We start from the raw sequence: 8866 nt of genomic DNA, 5'->3' as shown, positions 1-8866 counted from the left end.
GCAGTTTGCTGACCGCATCCATTCAAGTTGCTGTTATCTATGTCATTCAATGGAATACAATGATCTTAGTTCATTATAAATACGTGTTATTTTCAATAGCACGTACAGACGCTTTGTGTGTATTTACATTAAGTGGTGATGCAGTCTAATTGTAATGTGCAGCCCATGTTTTCGATCCAGATCGGCGTGATCACAATGCTCACTTTCGCTGCTTGTTCTCTGGAGACCGCGCTGCGTCATTCCCAGGGACATCTTTGTGTGGGTTATTAAAAGCAAGACTACTAGAGTAAAAGACTACGCAGACGTGACGTCACCATGGGACTTAACTTTAATAGCCCGCAGCATGGTTTTTGGTTGATACTACGAAAACGTTGGTAGGTGCTAGTCGCATGATCAAAAATAAAGAGTTCGCAAATGAACTGGATGACGATCCTCTTCTACATCTTTGTTTTAATGTTATGTGAATATATATTGTAATTTTGCATGTCACACCTTCTAGGGAAAAATCAATACTAGGATCTGATTCCAAAAAGAGGTCCTACTAAACCCCATTTTCTAGTTCCAGCACCCGCGCGCCATGTTTGCTGTGGCCAACGCGGCTGAATATTTACATGTAATGCGTTTTTGTAAAAGGAATATTTACATGTAAGTAAATCAAATCACGTGTAATGTGTACATAAAATTCATTAGTGAACAGCGATTGCCCATATATTTTTGCACTGGAGTACTTATATGAAGTGAATTGTGAAAATAAGACAATGCGAGGAGGGCAAGTGCCAATAATTTCGCTGTTGCTGTGCTATGATCTTCCTAGGTGTTGGCTAACTCACAGATCTATAATGTTGGATAGGCTAGACAAGAATGGTGACCAGAGTATAATGCCCCGCCCGCACTAATATGTCCGCGTCACTGTTTCGGATCTGAGATATTGGCCACGATTCTTTGACTGACAAACATTGCAAAACGTGCCAGAAATCGGCCCATTTCACAGGAAAATCTGCTATCTTAAGCTAAAATGGCGCACCCTGTGTTTAAGCACCCCGGAGCTCACCACTCACTACCCCCATACGGGCAGGCCAATCCTGCATCCACTCTGACAACGCTCCCTCTAAGGCTACAGGCTGTGCATTCCAGCTTCTCAATGCGCGTCCCAGGGTGCTGCGAGTCCGTCTGGCCCGTCCGTCCGTATCTTACTTCCATCCTATGTCATCGTGTTACTGCATGCTGTGCTCTTTTATTCAGACCGTTTCTAAGCACTTTCGCCTCAGGTTCTTCGGGATAAATCACTACTGAATCGGTTATCCCATCTCTCTGTCGGAGGCAGCTGAAAGTGCATTTCAGCCATAATTTTGTAGCTCTGGTGCAATCCAACACCATTGCCCAGCTGAAAATGTTTTATTGAATGTGCTAGATTGAAACAAATTGGCTTATGGAAATATTTATGTTTAAACCAGCCCGCAAAGAACAGCGTTTTCACGCCGCGGGAGCTTGATTAAAAACAGTTTCCAGGGTAGAAGTACTGTTTCCATGGCTTTCCATGGCTTGATTAAAAACAGTTTCCAGGGTGGAAGTTTTAGCTGCGACGATCCTCGTGAAGCAGATGTCGCGGAGGAATTTTTACCTTGTGCGGAATGTTACTAAAGGGGCTTTGGTTATGGAAACTTCGCTGGTGAAAACAAAGTCGCGTAAAAGTTGTATTTAGTGAAGATTTGTCTTGACGGAAAAGTGTTGCATAGAAGTTTCGGTTACGCAGTAGATATGTCGTTCTGAAACTTTTTGTGGGGTTTTGTCACTACACACACACACACGCAAACATGGACGCTTTCTCCGTATAAAGTTTTAATGAAGTTTTAAGTTTTGTAACTCATATCCGCAGAATTTTTGTCATGAAGGATTCGACAGCCGGGTAGAAGTGGGTTCAACAAGTTTATGAGTCCCGTGGGGCGTTGGTCGTGTCCGTAGGAATTTGAAGCGGGACTGTGTGAATTTGGATGACTGATGCAAACGCCAACTTATGCAAGCATTGCTAACAGTATAGCGATGTTGAGAACTGTAAGTAGTCTATTAATCGGTGAAACCTTTAACTTGTCTCTTGTTGAAACGTCCTTGTCTTGTCTCTTGTCCGAAGAAAAAGCGAAACGGAAGAAAACTTCGCCCAACGTGGGGCTCGAACCCACGACCCTGGGATTAAGAGTCCCATGCTCTACCGACTGAGCTAGCCGGGCGCTTAGCGCGATAGGGGTGGGAAGACTATATAGCATTACATCAGGGTTCAAATTTGACGCAACGACAGCTGCGGTTGCGAAGGACTGTTTCAGTAAGGTACTCAATTGGTCTACGCGGTCTACGCGGCTCGGCGCTAGCGAGTGTGTCAAATGCTCAAGGGCAGTTCTGACGAGCTTTGCCAAGGCCCGCTCTCGGTCAAGACGTCCGGTGACTGTAAAGCAACGGAATTCTGGACCACTTGGTGCTGTGCAACTGTATGTTTGCGTAGCACCTGTGTAGTTAAACCATAACCAGGTTGATTCAGGCATGGTTTGACTCTCAATGCGCTCATCACCACACATAAGTGGAAAAGGATGATGCGCCCAGAGCAAAACAATCGCGAACGATGCGCACCGGTTCACACTCTCCGTCTCGGTAATATTCTTTCACATTCTTGTTAAAAGCCATTAACTACCCTGGTTCCCCTGATGACGGAGCAATATCATTTGATAGCTTAGGCGCCTCCATAGTTGTGCACGGAAACATTTTTCACACCCAGAAGTCACACTCGACCACCGTATTCGAAGGCTCGAAAATCACTGGGGGTGTCACGTTCCGAAAAATGGGGTTGCTGTGTTACCGCGAAATCATGCAGGAGTCGGTTTTCTGCGCCGCATCCAAGATGGGAGTCACTTTCTGAATGTTGCAACGACCACCATATGGGGTGTCACGTAATGGAGGCAGTCGTGGACCTGTGGAGGCAGCCGCGAACCTCTAAGATATCAATTGCAGACTCCCATAAGTTTTCCCCCTGACCCCCTTAACATCCGGGAACTCTCGAAAAGCAGGGAGCTGACCAGCCGACATCAGTAATGACGCCTGTATAACGGGTTTGGCACCCTGACCAGGAGTTGTCTGGCACATGCCTCAGACCTTTCTGTCGCCTTTATATTTCTCTCTTTGCCATCCGTTCTTTAGCGAGCAGCTCAGGAAGCTCAAGACATCACTGGGTAAGAAGATTTACCTGTTCACTCTTGACCGTGCTATGTAAAATTTGTGGGATGATGAATACTGAGAATGCACTCACATGTGCTTTAGGAAAGCAGTCTGGAATGTTTTCTTGTCTGGGCGCAATCGCCACACCATCGCCAGCTTTCCTGTGTGTACTGGTGTGCAGATTTTTTTAAGATTGAGCCAACTCAAATTGTCAGCAGGCAGGTGCCCACCCAACCATGACATTGTCAATGCTTTATTCCAAGATGCCCGGCAATTATGTACTTCTCCCATGATGATCATTCAGTATTCTTTAAAATGTGCTGCGGACATTGCCCAGTAACGCAGCTGAGGGGGAGGGGAGCAGTCCCTTTCCCTAGGCCCACATTCTCGCACCATAGATGGATTCAGACAAAAAATTATAGAGGTGCTACCCAAGCTATCAATGGATTGTTGTGGTTTCCCCCAGCTGTGCCCCCTTGATAATCCCGGCTGCACCTCCTGCAATTGCCGTTTACATAGGACAGCTGTAATGAACACTGACAGCCAAGAATTACCCAGAGAGCTTTTGAAGGTAATGCTGCAGTTTAGAGGAAGGTACCTACCACACATTGGCTATTTTATAGATATTCCCACTTTGTTTTAGTACCCAAGCGTTGAATTGCGCCAGAGACCACCACAATGCCAATTCTGGAAGAGCACATGCTATTGTGGGACAGCATATTCAAACAGCTGTCACCAATTTTTGATCTCCTAGACATGTTCACATTGCTGGCTTAGTTCGATGAAACATATTTACATGATTCAGATAGACTTTTTCAAACGGTCAGTGATTTGAATTATGATTCATCACATCTGCTCTTTATGAAGAAAAAATCAATTCAGGTATGATTCACAGCAACTTTGTGATTTACGCATAATTAGCCATGGCATGACTGCCCAAGGCATTTGGAATTACACACAGGTCTGTTTCCCGCACAAAGCCCAGTATTTTGACTATGCATGCAATATATTTGTGCTATATAGCTTACCTCAAATGAGGTTTAAATGGGGTCTACACTGTCTTTATAATAATGATTGTGTTTTGAAAGCAAGATGATAAGATGTCCCTAAAAATTTATGTTCTAGGATTATACATGGTGTTTAATGTCTTAAAAAATTTTAGTTGATGAACAGTTTCGTATTGCAGCATAAGGTACCGATGAGAACCATGACCATATTTAGTTCATACTCACTTGGCGAACCTGAGAACCTGATGTCTTTCCCAATCGTGTTTAATATGTATTCATTCAAGACCGGTTGCATTTTAGATTCAGACTTATGGCCGGTTTAGGAAGAAAATAGCAAATTACATCAAACAACATGATATATAATGATGAAATACGTGCTGTCTTAAAAGCCAAACTGCTATGGTGTGCTTGAGCGCATACAAGCCAAAAGTTTATGGCAATTTACTTGACCTGTTTGTACAGCGCTAGTCATCAGGCATTTGTATGCTGACTATACTTAATAGAACCGTCGCTTTTCCATGCTCTCACCAGCTGATGATGATGTCACTGATCAGCTATTCTGCGTTTTATATCCGTTTTGTATGAATTTCACGGTGTCGCTGGGGTATCAAACAAACATGGTAATGATTGCTTGAAAAACATGTATCATTCAAATTTATTTTTTCAAATGTCATCCATTTTTATGCCGCTTTAATGTGGGTAGACACAATTCAGTCTGGCCTGGTTCAGGCTTCTCAGGCCGTCTGCGGTCAGTTGCGGTTATTTCCAGATCTCTATCGGTTAGTAACCTGGTGAATGCCAGTCCCACTCAGTTGGTCAAACTCGGTGTGGTAAGTCCATTTCGGTTCGGTCCAGCCCGGTCTCCCCGGGCTCTGCGCTGCCAACACCTGTCGCCGGGGCACGTTCAAGGAGGCCTTCATATTTTTCTGTATCACCATATATAGCCCATGATAAAAATGAGACATGGCGTGAAGCGTGCCCGCAGGGGACTTCCTCACCTTTTTGGAAAAACCTGGCTGCACCCTTGACTTATCATGCCTATCTTGACCTCTGCCCAGTCGCCACCCGTCGTATTGCCTTTAATCCATCTTATTAATTTGTAATGCACTCTGATCTTCCGGGGTCCCTCCCACAGTCCTCTGCAGCCCGTTCCACCCTGGTCCAATCTGATCCAGCCCAGTCCAAAGCGGAGACATACGCGTGATTTCCCAACCAGGTGGAGTACAACTCAAAAATGTTCACTGGAAACTGAGTTTAGCGTGCTCCAGGCGTGTCAGAGCAGCGGATGAATTTCCAGAAAGTCGCAAAAAGCATCGCATTTTGTAGATTTGTTATACTTTAGCAAGTGTTTACATAAAATTTCCAACACACGCCCAGGTGGACAATTGAATGTGACACGCTCGAGTGGGGGTCAATTTGACCCGCTGATGTTTCCAATTCAGAAAATTGGACACTAAATTCGTCGAGTATATAGGCATATGTCTGAACCAAGTTGTGTTAAAGTTTGAGACACCTAGGCCATGATTTTCGGGTCAAATTAGGCCAACCAAAGTCAGGCTCCAGATGCGTGTGCAACATACCCTCAGACCTTCTCATGCAACCACCTCGAACATTGTTGCATTGTTTCAGCACCGGCATGGTATACGTGTCAATGATCAATGACAAAATCAATGTCGTGTGGATCATACTCGCTCCTTTATGTCGCGTTTCTCACAAAGTGAAATCAATATCAGGGATCTTTTGTTGGCGCTGCCCGTCAAAGATGTCAACTTCCACCTGGATACAGCTGGTGCCAAAGTGCAGAAATGGCAACGATCTATCTCATATGTCACCTATGGGTGACTACCCACGCAGTGTATGGTGCGTGTACGGTGTGCGTAATGATCGATGTGCCTACACACTGTATGAGACACTTGTAATCTGCAGTGTCTTCTAAATATGTTTGCAATAAGGCATGACTTAACACCTTGCCTTCTTTGTACTGAGCATTAATTCAGAAGTGCGCGCGTGCCGATAGCCCATGAAGTGAAATGCCCCGACAGTTCTCCGCGGCGTTAGGTGTCCAACTTGGTTATGTTGTGCGAGTGCAAACTGACAACGATTTCGGTTGAGAATAACCAATTTGTTAGGAGTCTGCGACCATTTTCTACTTCCGCACGCGACATGCTCAGAGTTCGCAATGGTTTACTGTTCGATAGAATTGGTACGCGGTGTTTACTTCGGATCACCGCAGGTTACATGCTGCTTGCAAATTGGTGTTAAACTCATTACGAATTGCTGCTAAAGCACGAACAGCCCAGCACACCCTGAATTGGTGGCTCCCGGCGGGGATAGTGTGACTCCCTGACAGCCATCGCCGATGATACGACTCATCGCCGATGATACGATATGCGTCATCTCGTTTTGTTAAGGACAGCGATGATATCGCGGCGCCTGAGAAGCGGTCATTGTCACGAAATATTGCGCCGAATTCTCGTGCTGCAAAGGTGGCTCACTGGTAATGCCAGCGCTTCAAATTGGAATCATTTTTTTGAAATAGCGAAATACGAGAAATAAATATTTGAATATTTTTTGTAGCGTCTATTTCAAATTAAATTAAAAAAGAATCGTCCGCGTGTAAACGCACTCGCCGGTTGGCATCGGCGCGGTTGGATCGGCAGCCGTCATAGTCGCCGATCCAACCGCGACCAAAAGCCGAACGAGCAGCGTCGCGGCCGTGGTAACATAGGCTGGGTATGGGCAGGCATTCGTTAAAATGCACGTCTGTGATCGATGTGCCGGGGGGCATAAGTCATTCAGCGACGAGTTCATTCGTGGGAGTTTAAATATGTGCGCCACTGGACCACGGAATGACTGGTGTAAATGTCTGTGGTGTAAGCGTCTCTGGTGTAAAAGTGTCTGGTGTAAAAGCTGCTACATAAGTACAGCCTTGCCACAAACAAGTAAAGCAATGTAAGCAAACAAAAGAATCCAAGAAGGGGCAAATCCAGTAAGCAATGTTTTCCAGAGTTCAAGTGCCATTCGAAAATAGCTACTGTCCTTAAAGTCGTAGGGGAGAAATAAACGCCATAACATGACCTTCCGTTGAATTCGCGTGCTAATTGTTTTACATTGTGTCTCTGCTTCCTTATAAAAGTGTTTTAAGCTTGTATACCATTTGTTCCACGAGTATTTTCGTCAATTGGTGTTTTGCCAGCATTACATGACGCATAGTTTAAAGTTTCGCTAAAACCAAGCGAAAAAGTAATGCTTCATAGTTTGCCCTTTTCTCCATTTCGAGGTCCCTAGCCTCGCTTGTCTACTGCCCGGGTGAGCTTGCTGGAAGCTTTGCCCGATCTAACGTTTTTCCTCTGAAGACAGGACTGAGTGAGTGGTAAACTTGGCCAGCGGGAGGATGCTTCCTGCCACCTCTTGTCTCCAATGCGGCGCCATCGTGGTGTGACTGAGTCTCTCAGATATCCCTTGACGAGAACCGGCCCGGAGGCCATGGGGCTATTGCACCTTTTATGTGTGGGCTGGTGAGAAAACCATTTAAATTGAATGCGTGCAATGCGTACGTACGCAGTTGCATATCCTTTCATTTGATATTGCCCGGCGGGACGTCAGATAAACGATGATGATGATGGTAATAATAATAATAATAATAATGATGAAGGTGATGATGATGATGACGACAACGATGATGATGATGATGATGATTATGATGATGATGATGGTGATGATCGTAATGGTGAACAGGTAGTCTAATGGTGTCTCTCCTGCTGTAGCGGCTATTTCAAATCAAAATGCTGATCTAATCAGAAGGATTTCGAGAAAACTGGCATTACGACCAAATCCGTCGGACATAATCTAACTATGTGTGAAAAGTGCAAAAAGGCGGGATAATCCCTTTAACCGAGACAGAATACCATGCACGGCGCCCGTACACACGAAGGCCTATTAATCCAATCAGACACGGCTGAAACGTCGTAGAAAGCAACCACAGGAGCACGTGCAGCTGCAAGGGGCAAGGTGGTGCAGGGCGCAAGTAATTGTTTGTGTGTGAACATGCAACCATATCACCTTTAATTTTGATTTTAAAACGAAATAGAAAATACACGTAAGTTGGATGACTTTTTAACGATTCAGACGTTTCAATGATTTCATTTTAGATATCAGGGCTTACGCAAGGCAGTGTTTGTTGCGTGAGCCCTGACTCCTACTGTACGATCGTGGAATTCCAAGTCCACGACAGAGTTTGGGTAGCGAAAGTTTTAACGTGCCTTAATGCTTGGCAACGCCCGTCCTGCCCTTTGACGTCACCTGACCTTAAGAGCAGCCGCTGCCACCGGCTGCAGGACATACCTGTCAGGGGCAAATAGCGAGTACCTAAGGGTATTCGAACTTACCTAGCCACGGATGTGACGAGCGGAAGGCAAGCGGGATATTCCCAGAATACCTACCGAGCTATAGGCTTTAATGCACCTTAGTACGTGAAACACGCTTCAAAAGATGACTGATGCCTCGGTACCCCACCATCAGGAACGACCTTTGTGCTCCAGAAACCAGGCTTGGCTATTTGGCTGATCAGAGAAGGAGAGCTTGCCACTGGACGTGAATGTGTCAGGGTGGCAGGGGCGACCGTGTTGAGTCCGGTGCACGGCACGTAAACCGTTCGG

At 45.4% G+C, this 8866-nt stretch overlaps 1 non-coding gene across 1 annotated transcript; it reads right to left on the bottom strand.

Moving 5' to 3' along the window:
- Positions 1-2152: 2152 nt before the first annotated feature.
- On the bottom strand, positions 2153-2225 carry TRNAK-CUU (transfer RNA lysine (anticodon CUU)). Its single transcript has one exon. It is a non-coding gene; the product is annotated as a tRNA-Lys (tRNA).
- Positions 2226-8866: the final 6641 nt, after the last annotated feature.

The sequence above is a fragment of the Pollicipes pollicipes genome, unplaced genomic scaffold (assembly GCF_011947565.3).
Source record: "Pollicipes pollicipes isolate AB1234 unplaced genomic scaffold, Ppol_2.1 Scaffold_7231;HRSCAF=8579_pilon_pilon_pilon, whole genome shotgun sequence".
NCBI classification, from domain to species: domain Eukaryota; kingdom Metazoa; phylum Arthropoda; class Thecostraca; order Pollicipedomorpha; family Pollicipedidae; genus Pollicipes; species Pollicipes pollicipes.
This window is presented reverse-complemented; position numbering and strand designations above follow the sequence as displayed.